At 41.3% G+C, this 23,228-nt stretch overlaps 1 protein-coding gene across 2 annotated transcripts in view; it reads right to left on the reverse strand.

The window, feature by feature from the left end:
* Positions 1-23,228, reverse strand: part of PAG1 (phosphoprotein membrane anchor with glycosphingolipid microdomains 1) — a 178,618-nt gene that overhangs the window by 69,656 nt on the left and 85,734 nt on the right. Inside the window, exons 1-2 of one of the 2 annotated variants that reach the window (XM_075063085.1) lie at positions 19,220-19,345; positions 15,400-15,492 (exon numbers count right to left, since the gene is read on the reverse strand). The gene's annotated coding sequence lies outside the window, so the exon portion shown is untranslated. Of the gene's footprint in view, positions 1-15,399; positions 15,493-19,219; positions 19,346-23,228 lie in introns of those variants that run through there. The other variant, XM_075063084.1, reaches the window with a different exon arrangement.

A 23,228-nucleotide genomic window follows, 5' to 3' on the forward strand; every position in this document is an offset into this window, starting at 1 on the left:
TGCCCTTCCCGCAGCCCCCAATGGCCTGGAGTGGCTAACCATGGCCAGTGGGAGCCGCGATCGGCCGAACCTGCAGATGCGGCAGATAAACAAACTGGCCCGACCCACCAGGGACTTTCCCTGAACAAGCGGCGGACCGGCTTTGAGAACCACTGGACTAGAAGACCTCTCCAGGTCCCTTCAAGTCCTACGATTCTATGATTTTATGTTTTTTGATGAATGCAGTCAAACTCTGTTATCCAAATGTCAGATATGTGCCCCAAGGTTTGACTTCAATGCATAACAGTATGTGAGGATGTCTGACTTCAACCTAAAGACTTACATCCTCATAAATCTCTAGGCCTGAAGTCAGATTTTTCAGTGCACAAAGACGTAGGCAGTGAAATCCTCCTCAGCCATATGCTTGGGTAAACCAGCTCATTGCCTGTGTTTGGGGAAGCCACCCAGAAGGATTTGATGTTGGTGCTCTGTGTGAAGTAACCCCCAAGCCCCGACTTCAGAGCCTACAGAGTTGTTTGTTTATATGAAGGCTTTGGGTGATTCTGAAAACCTACAGACAATCAGTTCTATTGTAGTAAAGCTACTCTCCATTTACAAAACAAAAAAAACCCCAGAACAAACAAACAAACAAAAAACCCAACTCCAATAAACACACACAAACATCCCTAACACCTGCACAGAAATAGGACTAGTAGCCCTTCACTTGTTTAAAGATGTTGTTAAAATGCTGTCTAGATAGCCATTAAGCATCCACAATGAAGGGCTACAGAAATGTGAAAGTTGAAGTAGAGCTTTAGTGTCAACCGTTCATCATTTATTACAAACAATGAAGCCAACCTTTAGTGACATTAACCCATAAGAAATGGCTTCAAACAGGCAACAACCACATACGGCAAAAGATTCTTACAAGCAGTAACATGTTGAAAGATCAGACGTGTCACTAAGTAGTATTGCTTCCCTGAAATCCAATCCTTTAATTTAAATGCCCCTTGGAAAGGAAAGGTTAGTCTTTGTTCCAAAGCTTTGCTGTTAATTATTGTACCCAGTGATGACATAGTAGTTTTTCCAAGTTAATTATTAATGGTTTACAACATACAAGTTACAAATTGAGTGAACACAACATAACAACAGGAATCACATTTTTTGGGGTGGGAGGTAGCCCTTCTTTGTTGAATCCATTTGTTGTTTTGTGTCTAATGTAGACTGCAATCTCTGTGTGTTTTTAGTTTTGTAAAGCATCATGCACAGTTGTGATGTCATGACTAATTAATAAGGAGATAAAATGAGAATAAATTCTCAGGGTCTGAGACTTATCAGGAATGAAGCTGCAACTGTTTTCTTAACAGGGCTTTATTGAAACAATATCTCCTCAATGTCTGATACTCTCTGTTGTGTCTCTTAGTAAGCAATTAGCATATTACCGTATGTCCTTTTAATTTAACTGCACTGATTTAACTCAATCACAGTATTTTTTTTTGTTGTTTAAAGAATCAAGTTAGCACAGCGACTGCATATTTCACTGACATACTACATCCATCACTAAACCACTCCATGGTTTACTCTCTAGCTACAACTACTTTCAAAGCCTTTTTTGCACTAGGGGTTCTGGGCATTGAGTTTCCCACGACTGATAACACCCACACAGCTGGTAACGGCAGCAAGGGTGGTAGTGCTGGCATTTTAACCACTGTATTGTTTATTTGCCTGAGCAGGGTTAGGAGGTGACAAATATGCTGGTGGCTGTGGCTGCCTCATCTGCAGTAGTGCGCTCACCATTGCTGCCAACAACAGAGCTGCACCAGTGGGCAAGATTTATCAATAAATCCTAATCTAGATACCTGATGAAGACAGCAATTTTGAACTCTGCATCCAGATCGCTCCAGACTACTGGGAGACAGCCCCTATGACAACACTCCTTTCTGATAATTTTTCTTTAAAAGATTTTAGTAAAAAATGGGGATTTATTTCTGTCAGAGCTATTTTCTCATGAAAATAAACAGACAGACTGGTTGGGGGCTTTAACTAGGAGCTCAGGGGAACCCAAGACTGAGCATGATCTTAGCGCACTCACATCCTGAGTCAGTGGATGCTGAGACAGTGATGCTCCCTGTCTTTAGCAGGAGACGATGCAGAACACAGGCTAGATTCTGCTTTGTTACACTGGTGTATATCTGGAACAGCTCCAACGTAGTTAGTTACACTGGTATAGCAGTTAGAAAGTGCAAGAGGGTTAAATGGGTTCTGCAGTTGGAGGCAGGTGACTTTTTTGGATACAAAAGTGGGAGTAGGTCTCTGAAGAGAGATCCAGGTTGTGGGCTGAGCAGACCTGAAAAGTAGCCAAGCCTGGGCAGAAGGTTTGAGCTGATCTTTGTTCTTATATTTCTTTAATGAAGCCAAAACCCAGGGAGGAGGAAATTGGATTTTACATGTTATGTGGACTGTTTGTAGGACAGGTTGGGAAATGCACCTGTTCACACAGAGATAATAATCTAGCCCAAAATAGCAGTGTGTCTACAGGGTGTACAACTATGTAATAGCATCTGTTTGCCCTCAGAACACATGCAGGTGCTGGAAAGAGGAGCTGGTGAGGATTTGTCCTTCCATTATGTGTAAAATCACAGGCCTGAACAGGATGGGAAAAATTACCAGCATCCAGTCTTGGACTGATGTGGAAGAGGTGAAAATTCTTTTGGATTCACCCATAGGCAGGATGTTTGAGTAAAAGAGTATGTGTGTGTGTATATATATACACACACACACTCTCTTAGAATGTCTGGAACTCCTCACCACAAAAATGGCACGTAATAAAATGCATAAATAGCTCCAATAAAGTAGCTTTTACATAAATTAGCCCATAACACTTTATTGCTTTTGACCACAAATCTTAACAAAAATCAGGTTTCCTGGAAGTATTATCATTGAGTAGACTCTGCGACTTCAGAGAGATGTTTAAACTCACTCAAACATATCACAAACCACATCAAAGGCACTGAAAAAGTCCAACAGATTTTTTTAAGCAATAGTTGTTAGACCTTTTTGGGGAGAAGCTGGTATCTAGCAGAGTGCTAATGATTATAATACAATATAGATTTTTTTAAAAAAACCTTTATGTTACACAAGTGGCACAGAGTGCAAATCAAAACATGGATTATTATGTTCACTTATATGGGGTTTCTCAGCAACGTCTCAGAAATGCTACTAAGTGGAATCAATTGTACTAAACCAATCTACAAAAAAAAAAAGAAAAAAAAAAGGATAAATAACAAACAATACTTTAAAACTGAAGATTCTTTTAGTCTGCCATAAGCTGAATTACTACCCACAGCATCCTTAGTTAAACTGCATTTCTGTTATCCATTTGTAGAACATTAGCATTAAAACAGAAATGTTGCTCCTATTTACAAACACAGATTAAGTAGAGCCCCAATTTACTTCCACAACGGCTGGCATCCATTCTCAGTTGTGATAATCGGGGGACGGGGGGAAATAGGAAGCAACTCTTACAAGCATTGTACCAGGGCTGATGGGAACACAACTTTCCTAGCTGCAATAAGGTAGAAGGTGTGTTTTTTCTTCCATCTGAAAATTTGTATTGGATTTAATAAAGGATTATGCCTTTCCTTTAGAATTGGTATGCAACCTACAGAATTCTACAGCAGGAATCTCATTCTTTTAGAGTAGATTAATTTGTTTCTATTAAATTCAACAGGCCTTTTCCATAAGGGAAATGGAAAGAGCTGGTCCGCTCCTCAACATGGAGCCTTGTATTTAAATAAGGCCTTTTGTACATTAGAAAAGTTCAGGTTCAACCAGTAAACCCTCCTAGTATAGCTGCTTATACCAATAAAAATCCTTTTGCACCTACACCTTAACCCTGGTTTCCCTCCCACGTCTCCCCCAAAAACCTAAAGGATTCTTTTGTGAGTAGAACTGCGTCTACATTAAGGTTTTGCTATTACTATACTATTAAAGATTTTTAGTGCAGATCTGCTGTTAAGGGTTGTAGCAACTGCAATAGGCTGTGTAACCCTATCCACCCTACTTGTTGAAGGGCCAGACCCAGCCAGCAATCTAGAGGTGAGGAACTCACACATATGAGCTGTTTCCCCACAGAACTTCAACATTCACTTCAGCTTTACTGTCACAAAGAGAGACACTACAGAGAGCTTATGGCCTGACACAAAGGTCACTGAAGTTAGTGGAAAGATTCCATCCAGGGCCAGCGCAACCCATTAGGCAACCTAGGCGATCGGCTAGGGCACTAACATGTGGGGGGCGGTGACTGCGGCACCCAGACCTTCCGCCGCCTCTGTCGGGGACAGCATTTCGGGGGCAGGACTTTCCGCCACCTAGGGTGGCGAAAAAGCTGGCGGCACTCCTGATTCAAGCTGACATCACTGGGCTTTGGATCAAGCCTTTACTATTTATGGTGTACACATTTTAGTGGTTCATGCTAAGAAACTCAATTCCCTACCACCATTCCCATCTCTTTGGCCTAGTTAATCTTTCCTCTGGGTTTAGCAACCCATTGGATAGTAGAGTGTCCACTTTTTCAAAAGGCAAAACTGGGACACATGCAGGAACCCCGTCCCCTCCTTGGCCTTGCCCTTGCCCCTCCTATTTGCCCGAGGCCCCAACCCCGGCCGGGCCAGAAGCCAGAGCCAGGCCATGGTAAGAACCGCCCAGGGAGCCTGAGGCTGTGGGGAGCCCCGGACCCTCCACTTACCCGGGGAGTAGGGCAGTGGTGTAGCCAGGTTTTAACAGCAGAGGGAGCAAGCAAAAAAAAAAGGCGTTCCCCCCAGCTCCTCCGGCCATGCCATGCCCCCTCCCCTCCCTTGGCTGGCTCCTCCGGCCACACTGCGGCCATGCTGCACCCCCTGGCCATGCCGCTCCCCTCCCATGGCTGTACAGGGAGGCTGGCAGAGGATGGAGTTATGAGGGGAGGTGAAGGGGAGGGAAAGGCAGGGGCATGGGGTACATGGGAGGGGTACACGGGGTATGGGGCTTGGGGAGGGGTTACCAGGGATGGGAGTGGGCTGGAGTCCCTGGGGCTCTCTGTGCAGAGGGGGCTGGAGCTGCCCCTGGGACTGGGAGAGCCTGGGAGGGGCTCGTCGCATGCAGCACCAGCCCACCTCAGCGCTGGCCCTACCTCTTGGGGGGTGGGGGAAGAAGGCAGCGAGCCCTGCCAGGCGCAGTCCGAGCGAGCTGCTTCCGCGCCGGCCTGCCGCAGCCACCCACCCCACGGCTCCTTTGGCCGTGTTGCTGGCAGTGTTGGCCGGCAGACGCAGCTTCTGCCCTGCGATCAGCTATCTCCTTCCTGCTGGGAGACACAGTTGATCAGTGGGGGCGGGGCGGAAGCCGGGCAGGCCGTTCAGAGCGGAGCCCGTGAGGCGCTGCTTTTTTAAAAATGTGGGGAGGAGAAGCAGCTGCTTCTGATGCATCCCACTAGCTACGCTACTGGGTAGGGGGCGGGGTGCCCAAGAGCAGCCCGTGGTCTGTGTCCGCACCCCCGGGGCATGCCATCCAGGGCAGCTGCAGGGTCTGGGACTCCCTGGGTGTTTTTTACCAGGCCCTGGCTGCAGATTCCAGCCTGGCCAGAGGATCGGGACCTCAGGGGAAGAGGAGGAGCAGTGGCTTTATGGCAAGTGGGAGCTAAGGCCCATCTCAGCCTCCACCCCACTGGCCGGCACCACCCCCAACCTTAGGAAGGTGCAGAGCAGCACCACAGGGGATCTGGGACAGCATTTGTCCCAGAGTCATTCAGCCTGGGACCAGGACTTGAACTCTGCATTTCGGTCACCCTATTGGATAGCCCAGCATAAACTGCCTTCTTGAGCTTGGATTACTTAGACGATGACTTACATTTCAATCTGAATAGAGGCTTCCATAATAGGTTTTTGTTATATTTTCTTTGCTATGTACTGCATGTACAATAGGTCAGAAGTTCATCTCAACTGAGGTTCAACTAAAAACTGATCTTGAAATGGTTTTTATGCATTAGTCAGTGTCTTTATGGTGAATTTCTTCTCTTTGTATCCTTTGGTTCCTTGATTAATTTTGTTCTCAAAAATCTTGATTTGGGGACGATATGAGTATTCAGCACAAAACAGATGTTGAGAACAAAATTAATCAAGGAATCAAAGGACATGAAGAGAAGATATTCTTTAATTGCCTATACACCACTGCTAAGAGTCTGGGTAACAAAGACTACCCCAGAACTGGAACTGCTCATTTATGAGCATAAATGTGATCTAGTTCAGAGGTTGGCAAACTATGGCCCACAGGACCATCCTGCCCGCCCCCTGAGCTCCTGGCCCGGGAGGCTAGCCCCCGGCCCCACCCCTGCTCTCCACAGCCTCAGCTCGCTCATTCCACCCCCGCGCAATGCTCCTTTTGGGAGATGAACCCAAAATAATATTGTCTTACACTGTATAGAAAAATCTGCACAGCACAAGCTCATAAAAATCTGCCCTGTTCCTCAATGTGAAGAGAGATGTGCACAACTTCTTGCCCCCAGTTAGAAATTACATAAACTGGGTTTAATAATAAATTTAATAAACTGAGTTTAATAAACTGGATTTAATAAAAACAAAATAAGTTTATTAACTACAAAAGGTAGATTTTAAGTGGTTAAAGGGATAGCAAACAGAACAAAGCAGATTACCTTAGTAAATAAACAAACGTTGCAAACGGATTTTAACAAACTAGATAGATAGGATACAAATTAGCAAATTCTCACCCTGAGTGATAAGCAGGCTGCCAGATTCTTAAGCACTTGTGGCAACTTATGCGTTGGCTTTCCCAGGTTTTCTTAAACAGGCTAAAAATATTTGCAGCCTGGGACCATCACTTCCCACAGTTCAGTCTTTGTTCTTCAGGTGTGTTGTTGTAGGGAGAGTGAGGACTCCTCATGTTGTCATTGTTACTCTTTTATATCTTCCGCCCACTCACTGGAGCTTTTTTGCTGTGACCTGGGTCAAACAGTTCCCATTGTGTAGCACTATCTCTGAGAGGTTTCTATTGCACACAGTTCCTGGGGTAATCCTTATGCCTGTGTGCATTTCTTCAATAAGCCACTAATGCTGTTTGGCCTCATACAACGTAGCACATTTGAAATACAGAGACATGGTCAATATTGATACAAAAATGATACAACATTGAACAAAAATGATACGTGCATACAAATTGGATACACACATTCAGCAAATCATAACCTTTCCAATGATACCTTTCATGAGTCATTTTGCATGAAGTATATCCCAGTTATGCTATATCCATATCATAAGCTTATTTCCATAAAGAATATGGAGTGTAATGTCACAATGAGGAACAAAAATAATCCTTATCATTATTAGATGGAAATGATAGAATTATCAATATTAATGCAAAAAAAGGCACAAGTGTTCAATAAATATCCGTGTTTTGTACTTCAGAATAAAATAGGGGTAGTGCTATCATACGAAAAGTCTCTCCACTCCACTAGTATCTCAGGAGGATGTTAAACAGCAGCTTCTAAAGTTAGGCATTTTTAAATCAATAGGTTTGGATAAACTACATCAAAGAGTTTTTAAGTAGTTGACTGAAGAACTCACTGGACAATTAATGTTGATTTTCAATAAGTCTTCATGCACTGGAGAAGTTCCAGAAGACTAGAAGAAAACTAATGTTGTGACAATATTTTAAAATGGTTAACAGATGACCTGGGTAATTACAGTCTGATGTCAATCCCAGGCAAGATAATGAAGCATCTGATATGGGACTCGATTAATAACACATTAAAGGAGGTTAACGTAGTTGATGCCAATCAACATGGGTATATATGGAAAATAGATCCTGTCGAACTACTGGTAGGTTGATTTTAAAAAAAATGAAATTAAAGGTTTGGTTAATAGATACAATAATGCTGACATAATATACTTTGACTTCTGTAAAGCACTTGATTAGGTACTGCATGACATTTTGATTAAAAATACTAAAACAATATAACATTAACATGGCACACATTAGATGGATTAAAAACTGGTTTCAGAATGAAACTGTAAATGCAGAATCACCATCTAGTGGGTAAGTTTCTATTGGTGTCCTGCAGGGATTGGTTCTTGGCCCTATATTAATTAACATTTTTATCAATGACCTAGAAGAAAACAAAATTCTCACTGATATACTTAGCAGTTGACACAAAAACTGGGGAAATGGTAAATAATGAAGAGGACAGGTAATTGATTCAGGGTGATCTGCACAGCTTAGTAAACTGGGTGCAAGCAAAAATGTGTGTTTTACTACAGCTAAATGTAAATGTATACATCTAGGAACAATGAATGGAGACCACACTTACACGATCAAGGAGGCGGTGGCTCTGAAAAAGATCAAGGGATTGTGGTAGATAACCAGCTGAACATGAGCTCCTAGCATGATGCTGCGGTCAAAAAAGCTAATGTGATCCTGTGATGTGTAAACAGTAGAGAGTAGACGAGTAGAAGTAGAGGCTTTTACCTCTGTATTTGACACTGGTGTGACTGCTGGAATGCTATGTCCAGTGCTAGTGCTCACACTTCAAGAAGGATGTTGAAGACCCATGAGGATGATGAAAGGATTAGAAAACATGGTTTATAATGATAAACTTAAGGAGCTAAATCTGCTTAGCTTAACAAAGAGAAGGTTAAGGGGTGACTTGATTACAGCCTGTAAGTACCTACATGGAGAACAAATGTTTAATAATGGGCTTTTCAATCCAGCAGAACAGAGACAGGCATAACATGATCCACTGGATCAAAGTCGAAACTATATAAATTCAGACTGGATATAAAGTATAAATTTTTAACGTGAGAGTAATTAACCATACATATCCCACCAGGCTAATCAGAGTTGTATTAAGTCTACATTTTTAAAGTAATTTATAATTAATTAGAATGAACATGCAGAGGAAGTTGATTTTGATGGATGTTGAGCATCCAGATTTTTCAAGATATTTATACATTGCTGCCCTCAATGTTGCAACACCTAGGTGATTTGTAGTCATTGGGTTTTAGGCTCCTAAATAACTAAATCCCTTTTGACAATAAGACAGACTCTAAATTAGTTAGATGTTGCACAGCTGAGGGCAGCCGTTGCCTCAATATCTCTAAAAATGTGGGCCTAGCCCCTTTCACATTAACTGAAGTATTTGAGGTGCTGCACAGTGAGTCATGGTCAACAAATACTAAGTCCTTGCTCCCCAACAGGTGTCAGGAAAGCAAGATGGTCTTGTGGGAGTTAGGGTATTTGGATCTGTTCTTGCCTTGCAGTGAAGTTACTGGGTGACCTAAGTAATAGCTCTGTGCCTCCACTTACCCATTTGTAAAATGGGGACAATACTTACCTATCTCACAGGAGAAATTAAATTAACCTCCGCACACTGCTTTGAAAATGTGAAGCATGATTATTATTAAAGAACCCCATCCACCTGGTGGAACAAACAGCACTTCAAAGGGGAAAAATAGCCCCTGCTCTGCTGCCTTCCACAGAATCCAGAGTAAGGTGGGAGCCTTTCCAGGACACGTGAAAAGGAGTGGGCAAAACGGATGTTTGGAAGAAGCATTTATCCAGCAACAAATAACTACTGTTACAAATAAAACAAGAGTAAATGTATACAGAGAGAAACGGAGCTTTTATACTTAGCTGGAAAGGATGGCTCGGTGGTGGAAACATCAGACTTGAAATACTCTACAGATTCCAATCTAGGTAAACTGGATTAGCCTTTCATCCTTACGGTAAATGGACGGAGCTCCATGCACTTTACTTTGGTAAAACTTTCACCCCAGACCGTAAAAATTGAAGCTCTGTCTGCATGTTCAAGAGCCTATTGGTTCATTCTGTAATAGATGGGGTTTTCCCCATGTGTCAGTGTACAAAGGTTCCCACCACTGAGCAGTGTTTTGCCCAAGAAGGCTGTTTCTCTGCATTCCAGAGGCTGCTATAGTTCAGTGGTTATTTACAATATATATTTATGAAGTGCTTTGGGATGAGATGTGCTAGATAAATGTCAAATATTATTACAGTATACTGTACTTAACTGAGAACACTAAAATGGAATTGGCTGCTTTATAGGAACTCTTTCTAGGAAAATAATTTAATCTGATGATACTGAATGTCCATGACCACTTATTGATTAAGACAGTATTAGTATAAAACCTGCTCAATAAGGATGTATTTATCTAGTGTCAAGTAGTTTAAGTGTTTACTCATGAGTTATATATAAGTCTGAAAAGCTAAAACTGCGTCTTATATGAATTGTCAAATAAAGAGTAACAGATGTATCTGACTGAAACCTCAGGAAGTCTTCGGGCTACGTCAATGGAAGAGCACTCTCCTGTCGACGTAATTACTCCACATCTAAGTTAATGTAACTTACGTCACTCAGCGGGGCGTTTTTTTCACATACCTGAACAATGTAAGTTTCATTGACTTAAGTGGTAATGTAGACAAGCCCTTAGTCAAGGACAGCTGGAAGCATATGGTATAAAGCCATACGGTTTCAGTCTGTGGAATTTAGAAGCTCCATTGGCAAGTTTAGTCTTAAAATATCCACCAGGACTGTCCACCCAAAAAGAAAATTTCATGCAACAGTGTCTACACAATATTAAGATTGGGAAATCAGGTACTCCCAATCTAGGATAAATTCTGAGCTCAACCTTAGCATTGTCCCTTTGTACTTATTACTTAAAATATAGTATACCATTATTTATGTCAATTAGTACAATATATATTTTGTTACAATTTCTAACATATGTTACATTCAGTCTTGGCTTGATTTTTATGTTTAAATTATAGCTATAAAACATAGCAAGTTTGAAGCAAATCAGTCTCCCAGCATTTTAAACTACTTTATAGGCTTGAATTGATCTAAGAAGAAAAAGTTTCAACTTGCTTAATCTAAACATTCATAACTTTAAAGCTTCTGAGCCACTTTTTTTCACAGCTGGCTTGTTTTACAGGTACCTTTGATATATATATATATATATATATATATAGTAAACTCAAGCCTGGAGATGATGGGTCTTGTATATAAGATCATATGAGAAATTCCCATTTATAATACACTCATATTGTATTAACTAATTTATTATAGTAAAATAAATACATTTTAAAAGCATAAGACCAAAAAGGCAGAGTTAGGATGAACTTGATTTCTATTTGCATTAAAATATTATAGGTCCAAAACATGAGGTACTTATCAGTTTTGCCTGTGTAAGCACCTCAAGATGTGGCTCTTCAATTGTATTCTAAAAGGCTCTCCAAAACAAACAATGAAAGGGTCAGCTTATTAGCTGGCTAGCAGTTTCTCTCCCTCATTCTCCCCACACCCCTCCTGATCAGAAAGGGAAGTACTATATACTTTTTTTTTAAAAACCTAGGTTTTTGGGACAGATTCCAACTTCCCCTTTCTCTTAACTGCAATGCGCTGTACTGTATCACTCTTGTAAATGTGAATTTTAAAGCTGATCTTAAAAATATTTTAATAGCTGGGGCAATAGAATTATTCCTCTACTTTACCTTACACAGAAAAGCCTCTTTTCTCCCACCCAAACTGTTAACATCCCTAGATTTACAAGCCCCATTCTAAAGTAATATTTAAAATAAAGGCCAACACAAGAAGCACTTACCAGCACAATCTGTTCCCCTCAAGAGTACTACTTTCTCTCTCACTAAAATCCTTTTATCTAATGCCCCATATCCATGAAGTTTATATTCTCATTTCAGAGACTTTAAATTGCTGGAGAAGCATTTGCTTTTCCCTAGTATCTTTCTCCATCAAAATGTACCTTTTCCCACCTTCTGAAATTATTCAAATTGTCCTGTTTTCTTTTATAAGAGCAACGTTACTCACCCAGTCCCAAAAACGTATCTGATGCCGCCTCCCACCTCCCCACCTGCAATTTGTGTGTGCTACAAACAGTATTTTACAGTAGAGTACATTAACGGAAGTGACTAAGCAGCCACACATCACACGGGGGAAAATAAATATTTTTTCTCTTTAAACTAATCCACACCCTGCCATAACAGTTTATGGGTCAAGCCTGTAGATATACGAGGTTTGGATTATCTATTTGTCCAGAGACTAGTTAGAAGATAACGAATAAAACTGTTGATTCATTAGCACTCACTCTCTCTGGGATACCAACAGTCGAGGTTTTTATGATCTTCAAACAATTCTATGAAAAAAGCTCTTTATTTTTCCTGTCTAGAAAATAATCCATTTTATTCTACTTTTCTCATGACTACTTAAAGTATTTAGCTCTTTCCATTTTCCATAGATGGGTCTTATTTTCTCCATTAAAAGCCTTTTTAAGCTGCTACTGCCATGTTTCAGTAGAAAAAGCAGATTATGACACTCTTAAGCTGTCTCGCAATTAATCAGTGCTCTAACTGAAAGCATTTATCAAGGGAAACGGCCCTTCCCTTTTGGCATGCTCTCCTGTTTTCGTATTTTCTTCCCGAACAAGAAGGATGACAAAAATCAATATTTGTTTTAACCAAGGGATCCATGTTTTCAGCTCTGAGGCTGATTTTTAAAATCTAAATTTCCAGCAGTTAGAACAAAGAAATGGAGAAGGTAAGGCAAGTACCAACAGATGTTCTCCCATTTTTAGTAACAAAAGCAAAATTTTAAAATTTCCTTAGTTATTCCAATAAAGAAAGCTTACTTGGTCAGAAATGTATATAGATGCTTGCCTAAAGAAATAAGTTTCAGACTGGTAGCTGTGTTAGTCTGTATCAGCAAAAAGCACGAGTCGTCCTTGTGGCACCTCAGAGACTAACAAATTTATTTGAGCATAAGCTGTTGTGGGCTAAAACCCACTTCATCGGATGCATGTAGTAGAAAATACAGTAGGAAGATATATATACACAGAGGACATGAAAAAATGGGTGTTGCCATACTAACTATAATGAGAGTAATCAGTTAAGGTGGGCTATTATCAGCAGGCGGAAAAAAAACATTTGCAGTGATAATCAGGATGGCGCATTTCCAGCAGTTGACAAGAAGGTGTGAGTAACAGTAGGGGAAAAATTAGCATGGGGAAATAGGTTTTACTTTGTGTAATGACCCCATCTCCTTCCAGTCTTTATTCAAGCCTAATTTAATGGTGTCCAGTTTGCAAAGTAATTCCAATTCTGCAGTTTCTTGTTGCAGTCTGTTTTTGAAGGAATGCTCCTCTGCCATGTACATTGGCCAAACCAGATAGTTTCTATGCAAAAGAATAAATGAACACAAATCAGATGTGAAGAATTATAACATTCAAAAACCAGCTGAAGAACACTTCAACCTCCCTGGTCACTTGATTACAGACCTCAAAGTCACAATACTCCAACAAAAAAGTCCCCTAATGCCCCTACTCTGTTAGCGCTATATTGATGACATCTTAATCATCTGAACCCATGGAAAAGAAGCCCTTGAGGAATTCCACCATAATTTCAACAATTTCCATTCCACCATCAACCTCAGCCTGGACCAGTCCACACAAGAGATCTGCTTCCTGGACACTACAGCACTAATAAGTGATGGTCACATAAACACCACCCTATACTGGAAACTTACTGACCACTATACTTACCGACATGCTTTCAGATTTCATCCAGACCATACCACATGGTCTACAGACAAGCTCTAAGATACAATTGCATTTGCTCCAACCCCTCAGACAGAGACAAACACCTACAAAATCTCTATTAAACATTCTTACAACTACAATACCCACCTGCTGAAGTGAAGAAACAGATTGACAGAGCCAGAAAAGTACCCAGAAATCATCTACTACAGGAAAGGCCCAACAAAGAAAGTAATAGAACGCCACTAGCCATTAACTTCAGGCCCCAGATAAAAACTCTCCAGTGCATCATCAAGGATCTACAATCTATCCTGAAGGCTGATACCTCACTCTCACAGATCTTGGGAGACAGGCCAGTCCTCGCTTACAGACAGCCCCCCCAACATGAAGCAAATACTTACTAGCAACCACACAACAAAAACACTAACACAGGAACCTATCCTTGCAACAAAGCCCGTTGCCAACTCTGTCTACATATCTATTCAGGGTACACCATCATAGGACCTAATCACAGCAGCCACACGATCAGAGGCTCGTTCACCTGCACATCTACCAAATGTGATATATGCATGGATGCTCAAAGCTTGCTGGGATGAAACTGAGTTTCCCCACTGAACCTTACGCTTTACATAGTTGCAAGGCCATGTCCCCGACCCTCCATACATCCTCAAAGCCCTTCACCCTCAGAGGAGAATGCAGCAGTGTCTCCTAGTGTGGGGGATATGGATTACACTAGAGAACTTGTTAGCTCACACATTTTGACTAACAGGGCATTAAACGTGACTTCGTACCTCATGCACACAAGGTACCTCTAAAGTTAACTATCACCAGGTAACATGCTGTTGACCATGACAGTCCTTGACCACACTAAAGGCAAAACTATGTTTACATTGTGTTAATTATATTGTGTTCATTAACACATTGCTGTGCTGAATTTTCTCAGTGTATACTGGGCCTCTGAGTCCTGTTTCCTCTACAAAGGCAGACTGGAACCTAGAACTTATGTGGGTAAAGCAGTGTTGTCCAATCCATCTACTCAGCATGCACTTGTTGCCAGCTGCAGAGACTGCAACATGGCAGCAGAGGGGTGTAAAGAGAAAAGGTGTCTGCTGCTGAATAAGGCAAAGCTTCCCGTAATTCTGTTCCCTGGCAGCAGTAGTGAGCTGAGTTCCCTGTCATTGTGAGGGAGGACCGAAGGACCAAAGAAGGGGAAAGATGACCTTGCAGAGAGAGTAGCTTACTCATTGCTACTCTGAAGACTAGGAGGAGGAGGAAGAGAACAAAGATCTAAGAAGTGGGGAAAGAGGAGATGGAGAAGAAGTGGGCACGGAGCTAGGAAAAAGAGAACTTGCATGACGGGGGAAACTGAGGAAGAGCAAGGTAGTAGGAGGAAGAGTGGTGGTTGTCACGGGGAACCAGAAAGGAAACCTTGGCTCTCATTTTTTTTACCCCATCCTTTAATGAAGAATACAGTAAAGTATTTCATCGATCTGCTATATAAAAGGTACAAGGAACATACAACATGTCTCTCCCCCGTGAGCACCATCCTACAGAGTTTAAAGCCAGCAGGAAAAATTATGCTTGCAAATTTAATACTGTAATCTACAACACTATTTAAAAATGTCCTTACCCCACGTATAATGCAATTAAATTTTCATCACGTTTGTTAGCACAGGATGATAAAATGACAGTATATGTAATTCATACTTGAAAAACACAAGTTGCCATGTGAAATAATTTCATATGGAAATTCAGGAAGTGCAAAATTAAAAAAATAAAATAAAACAAACAAATCAAAACAAGCAAACAAAACAAAGCTTACTTTCTGTGAGTGTCTCCTACCTGGCAGCAGTGTCCTCTGAGGTTGTCATGCAGGTCCTCCCAACGGGAAAACAAAGCTTGAGTGCTGAGAAATGAAGTAGTGGTTAAAATATTATTGCAAGCACTGCCTGTAAGTTATAAACACAGAGCCATCTTTTTGTTTCTAAATACTAGTAGAGCATAGAAAATATAACTCTGAAAGCCAAAAGCATTCCACTCCAAGCTGAATCTGTCTGTTTTGTCTAATACACGGCAGAGGAAATGGCTACTATATATACACTAAAAATATGGCATTCAGCGAACGAACTTTAAGTAAGAGTTTTATGTGGATAGGGCATTTTGGTGCACATATGTCTGTCCCAGCATCTTTTATTAACTGAGTGAATAACAGCTATATAATTGTTTGCAAATTAAGCAACATCCTTATTAAGAGATGAAACTCCAGTACAAAAAGTGATGTAAAATGTTGGCCTTAAACCAACCAAAGCCAGGTAATTCATAGGTTCAGAATAAGAGTGCCTTACTTTGATGTACTGTTTTGTTGTTGTTGTTACCTTCCTAAGGGTTAAACTGAAATAGGGAAAATTTACTCCAAAATAAGAGTGTCCTCACATAGACTTTCACTGAAATAACTAAAGGCAGGACTCAAAACCAATCTATCAGAGGGGTAGCTGTCTTACTCTGGATCTGTAAAAAGCGACAGAGTCCTGTAGCACCTTATCGTCTAACAGAAGTATTGGAGCATAAGCTTTCTTCTGACGAAGTGGGTATTCACCCACGAAAGCTTATGCTCCAATACTTCTGTTAGTCTATAAGGTCCCACAGGACTCTGTGTCGCTTTTTACAAAACTAATCTAGCTCTTTCAGTGCCTCTTGTGTGTAGACAAGCTCTAACTCTGAATTTCCTGTTTGTTGGTTCAAACTCCTAATGTTAGTCTAGAAAACACACACACACACAATAAATCCTGCTTTCAATGAAGTCAATGACAAGTGAGACCCATCATTTATCTAACAAGCAGCTCCAGATTTATTTGTATTTTTATTGCTTTGAAATATCTTCCTAGGTCAGAGTAGATGCTTTTTGGAATTTGTCTCCTTAATCAAAAGAACAAAGATTTCTCCCACCTGTTGATATTCTACAAATGGCATAGTTCAAACACTGATGTTGTTCTATAAATGGCTCAATATGGGGTCTAGCTCAGTCCTTCCCTACCTACAGGCTAATGCAGAGGGAAAGTAGGACCATCCCATCCTCCTTTGAGATGATGTATGAACCCTTCCCCTTCCCAGGAATGCACAAAGGGAGCCGTTCCTGCACTCCCCAGAACTCAGGAGCTTCAATGCTGACAAACCGTTAATGGCTGCTTTATTTGATAAAAGGACCCATCTCACAAAAAGACTTCTTGCTTCCAAATATTTCTTTATCAGGCATGTGTGTGGGGTTATTATTTCTTTGATATTAAAGCCTCCATAGTGTGAGGGGTACAACGATCTTTAAAACCCAGCTGTTGGAACTGACACAACTCAACATGATAAGCAAAGTACATGTGTGTTTGGGTGCACCTTGAGCACCTCAACTCCTTTTGCTAGATCAGCTCTTGTGAGTTAGTAGAGGATTGAAATTAACAAGATTAAACCGGATGGGCTAAATACACTAGTGGGATGAGCAGGCGTAACTCTACTACCACCATCAGCAGAAGTGAATTTTACCACCCTATGATTCTGAGAACTTTTAATGGACTACCAAATGTTTAGCTCTTAGGACTCAGAAGAACAGAGTATCTGTCCTCAGCACTCTGCACTGGCTGGGATTCTCGGATGAATACACTCTTTCAGAGAATCTAACCGCTCCCCATCCTCCTCTGAATCCAATTTCCATTCCTACATTTCCTCCCTCTCTCTCCCATAAAGAGAACCCCACAATCCCCCCAAGGTTCCCCAAAACCTGACCTGTGAACTCTTCTCTCCTGCTCTCTGCCCACAAACCCTCATTGGCTGGCCTGCCTGCAAGAGTTGCTCTAGGTTTTGGGCCAGAAGTTCCTCAGTCCTGGCCTCTCATACCCTAAATCCCTGGGTCTGTTCTCTTTCCCAGCATGAAGGAAGTGGTAGGATCCAGAAGCAGCAGGAGGCAGAGCACTTCAGGCAGGCCAGCCAAGAGGGATGACTGTTCTTACCAGGGAGCAAAGAGGCTGGCTCAAGATTTGCTCTTTCTATTAGTTCTGACCCGACTCCATTTTATAGCTGCCTCGCTAGTTCTATCAGGATTCATAGGAGTTACATGTGTACATCAAGGGAAGACCCTGTACTGCCGACAGTATTTATTTTCAGGTACAGTATTTCAAGTGAAATCCTATCACCATCTCTGTCTCTTGTGGCCAAATGATATTTTCTTTTCGCTCCTTAACTGTTGGCCCAGTGTGGTGATTGACTTGTGGGTAGTGAGCTTGTAGTTCCCTACTCTTTAGCTGGTCAGCTAGTAGTCCCTACTGTTTTTGGCAGCCTTTTGTTCAGTGTGATAGGCAACGGCTGCTGTTGTCATTATCAGCATGTTTCAATGACTTCCCATACAAAGCGATGTGTTTGCTATTTGAAATGGTGGTTCCCTGGAGATTAAAAACAGAACGGGAGCACAAAGTAGAGCGTGCCGTGTGGAACTGGCACATGGTACCAGGCACACAGATGGTACTGGCAATGTTTTTCTGAATGAAAGCCTCCGATGTGCAACAGTTGATGCTGCGATATACAGTAAGAAAGGAGAGGTATATCACAAGATTTGCTATTGTGAGCAGCAGACTTTCCTCATTTCTGATTTCTTTTCTGTTTAAGTACCAGAGTCCAAGATTTTTTAAAGTCACTAGTGATTTTAGGTTCTCCAGATGTTGAATGTCCAACTTGAGACACCTTAAGAGAACCTGACTCTGCGGGTGGGAGCTTAGTTCTGAAGGCATCTCAGGTTGGGCACCCAAAATTATTAGTCAGTGACTTTTGAAAATCATGTTCATACTGTATTTATTAAACCAAAAATGGCTATTTAATGCAGCATGAACACTTCCAATAATGCTCTTACAACTGAAACATTCACAGAGGATGACCATAACAAAAACAACCAGAAAACCTATAACTGCTCAGACAAAATATATTTTTTATAGAAGTAGAAAAATGAAAAATAAAGTAGATATGCTACAAAAAATTGCCATTTAACTGGTAAGGACCATAGGGGAAATACATCTGCATTACTACATAAAAAACTGCTTAGCACAATTTGCAATCACAAAATGCCAAAAGAAATTTTGCTTAATAAACACAAGCTGTTTTTTTCTTTCTGCGGTACTATGTGGAACAAATGTTAATTTTTCACCACAATGTGGAATGTTTTTTACCACAGGGAACACCTGAGAGGCACAGAACTGTATCTGGTAACATGCAGAGCTATTTATCCTATCTAGTGGCCATACAGAAATGCAGCTCTATTAGCAAAATCCTCAAGTCACATTGCATATATACAGTAGCTGCTGAGTATAAAATGAAGGCTGAGAGACTAAGTGGTCTTTTCTTCCTCTGATGGGAGCACATAAAGAATTTCTCGTTAATGGTAATGGGAGCTGCTCTAACAGGGGAACGGGTCTGAACTTAAATAATCCTCAATTTCTACAAGACCCAGTATTATCAAACTACTGTTTGTTCTAAACTGCCAATTCTTCCAAAGAATGCTGCAGACTGCTGAACTATTCTGTTCCTATTGTGTGCATTTGTAATTAATAATGAATTAAACAGCATTAACTAATGTGCTGCCATAAAAGTGAAAATATTACCTTCAGCTGAAAAGGTTTCTTCATCCAGGAACCCATTTCTATTCTACCAAAGACACCATGAAAAGCTATTAGCAGCACATTATAACATTCCGTCTTCTAGTTAATCCAGTTCTTGGAATTCTGATATTCTTGTCCACTCTGCTACTTTCTGATTCTGTATGCGCAGCACAAATGTCTACCTTATTTGGCTGCCAAGCGTATTACAAGGAGCAAACAATGCCTTCTCTGTCAGAACAGAGAATGAATAGCATCACAAAGACACTCCTCTAATGTACAACCCTGTACTTTTACCCTGTCCTTGGGATAGTTTAACTAAGATGAGAACTGATGGGAAAAACTGGTGCGTTTTTGATTGCCCAAAACTCCATTAAAAATTACTTAGTGCATTATGCACAAAACCTTACATTTAAAGATGAAATGAAACATATAATAGGAAGAATACTCTCTGTCAACTTAATTCATGCTTTTTCTATTTCAGATATGTGGGTGTCTGTGAGAGCAATAGGGGAGGAGTTATTTGGGATATAATGTAGGGGGCAGAAAAGGTTGTTTCAAATCATAAAGATTAACATCTGGAAGAGAAATCTCCCACTGACATAGCAATGTATGTTTTAAATGGTCTGCTATGTATTTTGTTTTGAAACTGACTATGAATTCTGCTCCTTTTGCTAAGGCTTAATTTCTGGAATAGAGTATTAATACTATGGTTTATACTGTGAGAGTCTGAAGTCATACATCAAAAATCCTCCAAACAAATCTGTCTGTTCACTTTTTCCAAACAACATTACAATTTAATTTTTCCAGAACGCATGATAGTCAATGACCTTCCAAAACAAGTACTTTATGAGAAACATTCTACCAACAATGAATGGCTTTCTTAGCAGATGCTTACAGCTGTCAATACGCAGAGGAGGATAGTAAAATTCTTAAATTTATTACACTCTTCCCCATAAAGCTCTTTTGGCAATGAATGATGTATACCAGCCGTCCCTTTTTAAAGCAGTTGTGTAAATTTTTACCTCTAAGAATCAAATAAATGCTCTTAAGTTTCAACCAATATATTTTGGAAGGCAGGGCATAGTGTATACCCAGAGTTAACTTCCCAGTTCTTCTACTTCTCCTTTCAACTGGAACAAAAATCAGGTACTGATCCTGCAAAGATTTATGTATGTGCTTTTAAGTTCAGCACATGAATAGTCATACTGAACTCATGTGCATAGTTCTTTGCAAAATCACAACCTCAGCCTCAGGCACAGTACAGTTCAGACCTCGCTTGGAGCAGTTCTGAGCTGGGAAGGCACAGTACAGTTCAGACCTCACTTGGAGCAGTTCTGAGGCCTGGTCTACACTACGCGTTTAAATCGATTTAAAGAGCATTAAATCGATTTAACGCTGTACCCGTCCACACTACAACGCCCTTTATATCGATATAAAGGGCTCTTTAAATCGATTTCTGTACTCTGCATTTATCGCCAATGGCTACCCTCCACCTGCGAAAGAGCAATTGAAATGAGCAGCCCGCCTGCACTATCAGGAATCTTAATCTGTGCAGCCCAAACCATTACGGTGCATGGACACACCAGCTTGGGCACGTCAGGCAGGAGTGAAGTGAGAGAGTCATGGGCCCTCTCGGGCTAGGACTTCTACTTCCCAGTAAAGATTAGATCAGGTCTGTCGCTCGCACTTAGAAATAGATAGAAAGAAAAGGCCCTAAGGTGTGAACTATAGAATAATTAGAGAAACCTCCAGTTTCTATATCAGCAGAAAAAAGCAAACATAGCTGCTCCGTTGATTCAGTAAACAATAATTCCCGACAACGGCGTGCCCTGCAAAAACCAATCCCGCACCCTGTTTGACTTTTTTCCTCTCCCCACCCCACCAACCTCCTGGGGCTAAACCCGTGCAAAGTAGGGTCACCGCCCCAATAGAGACCATGGTCCATGAGATGAATTATAAAGTATAATGCAAGGAAAAAGAATCGAGACACGAAAATAGGGAGGCCATCCCCCTCCTCGGCGCCTAATGACAACGTTAGGCAATAGATGGATATTTTTGCTTCTACAACTGGGGAAACGGGAGGGGGGGCTTGAACCCCGACCTTGGCGAATCATGAAGAATTGCTTTTTAGCCATCATCTGTCCCCTACCATACAGGGGAGCTTTAACCAAACGGAAAATCATTCTTCCTCATGGATCATTCGTAGGCAAATAGAGGCAAGGCAATGGGGTTTTCCTGTGACAGATGTGGGCAAATCCCCTAATAAAACCCAACCCGCTTACACTGGAGGGGGGAAGAGGGAGAAAGGAAGCCCAGGAATTACTGCCCTTTTTTCACTGGTAGAACGCTTCATCCGCGTTCCTAAAACCAGCGCAGCAATCAGTTACACAATAGGTGGACAATTTTGACAAAGTAGGAGTTCCCGCACCTCCAAAGAAATGGAAATTTCTTCATATCCCTATTTTTTCTTTTTCCTGGTGGGGGGCGGGGGAAAAGATAACTGGAGAGAGGGAAGCTTCTGCATCGAAAAACCAACGCCAGACCATCATTTTGTGTATGTGAAACCACAGAACATGTCAGAGAGAATCTCAGCCAAGAAGCCCAAATACTTTTCAGAGACTGCGGGACCTTGGGTGGATAGACTGTAGTCTCAGAACCCCCCTCCTCCCTTCCATGGACAATCCCATTTCGAGTTTTTTCCTGGTTCCCGTTCCGCCCTTGTCCACGCACGCTTTGTGGGTTAAAAAAGTCCCTGGAAGTATCTTGTTTTTCATCAATCCTTTTGGCAGTTTTCCCGGTGGGTTTTCTGTAACGGAGAGCCCATTTTATACCAACAGAATTTGTTCTCCCCCCTATTACCGAGACGATCAAGTGTTCTAGTATCTCCTGGGGTCCATGCAGTGGCCCCTGGTAGACTCTTATTTTTGGATGTTTTGAAAAGACACTGCAGTGCCAACCTGCCTTGGATCAGGAAGGGCTTTCCCACGCCTGGCAAAGGCCCCAGGAAAAATTGTAAATCAAAAAGTTTGCGGGGCTTTTCTTTCACTGTTTTTTACCTGCCCCCGCTGGTCATCCGAAAATTCAGATTGCGCCAAGAGCGGTCCTCCCAGGTGGGTTTTGGTACGTTCTGTGGAAATTATACCTCCCCGTAGAGGCCCAATGAACGTCGACTTTCCCTCCCCAACACCCTAACCCCATAACTTCCGAATTGTCTAAATAACTCCAAGAATTTTTTAAGCCCGCTAAAACTCCCTCATGGGTGGAAGTACAAATCGATTAAAGAGCCTTTATATCCGATAAAGGCGTGTGTAGTTGTGGGACGGTAAAGCGTTAAAATCGTTAATCTCCTTAAAATCGATTTAACAACGCGTAGTGGGTGACCCAGCCTCAGAAATGCTTCCCAATGAGGGTCCATGAACTGTACTTGGTTGCCTTCCCCAGCTCAAAGAACTGCCCTCCAGCGAGGTTTGGAACGTAACTGTGACCTGAGCTGAGGTTGTGATTTTGCAAAGAACTAATGCACATGGAGTTTTAAGTATGAACTATTCAATTCCTTGATACTTAAAAACACAATACAATAAATCTTTCTTTCCAGGATCAATCCTATTTTTTTTTTCCAGTTTTGAAGAAGAATAGCGAACTGGGATTAACTCTGGGTATTCACTATGCCCCTGCTCCCAAAATATATTTTTGAAATTTAAAAGGATTTAATTTGATCCTTAGAGTAAAAAATTACACAATCTGCCTTAAAAAAGGACGGCCTTGTACTTACATCAATTTCATGCCAAATAGAGGCCTTTTATGGGAAAGTTTGTAATAAAATTTAAGAATTTTACTATCTTCCTTCTGCGCTATTTGACACGCTTTTTTAGCACTTTGCTAAGAAGGCCATTCATTGGTTTGGGTAAGAATTGTTTCTCAATAAGTAATTTTGTTTTTTGGAAGGTCCATTGACTATAATGCTTCTGGAAAATAACTTGGTAATTTTGTTTGGAAACCGTGGAGCATCCTT

This window comes from Chelonoidis abingdonii, chromosome 2 (assembly GCF_003597395.2).
Source record: "Chelonoidis abingdonii isolate Lonesome George chromosome 2, CheloAbing_2.0, whole genome shotgun sequence".
NCBI lineage: Eukaryota > Metazoa > Chordata > Testudines > Testudinidae > Chelonoidis > Chelonoidis abingdonii.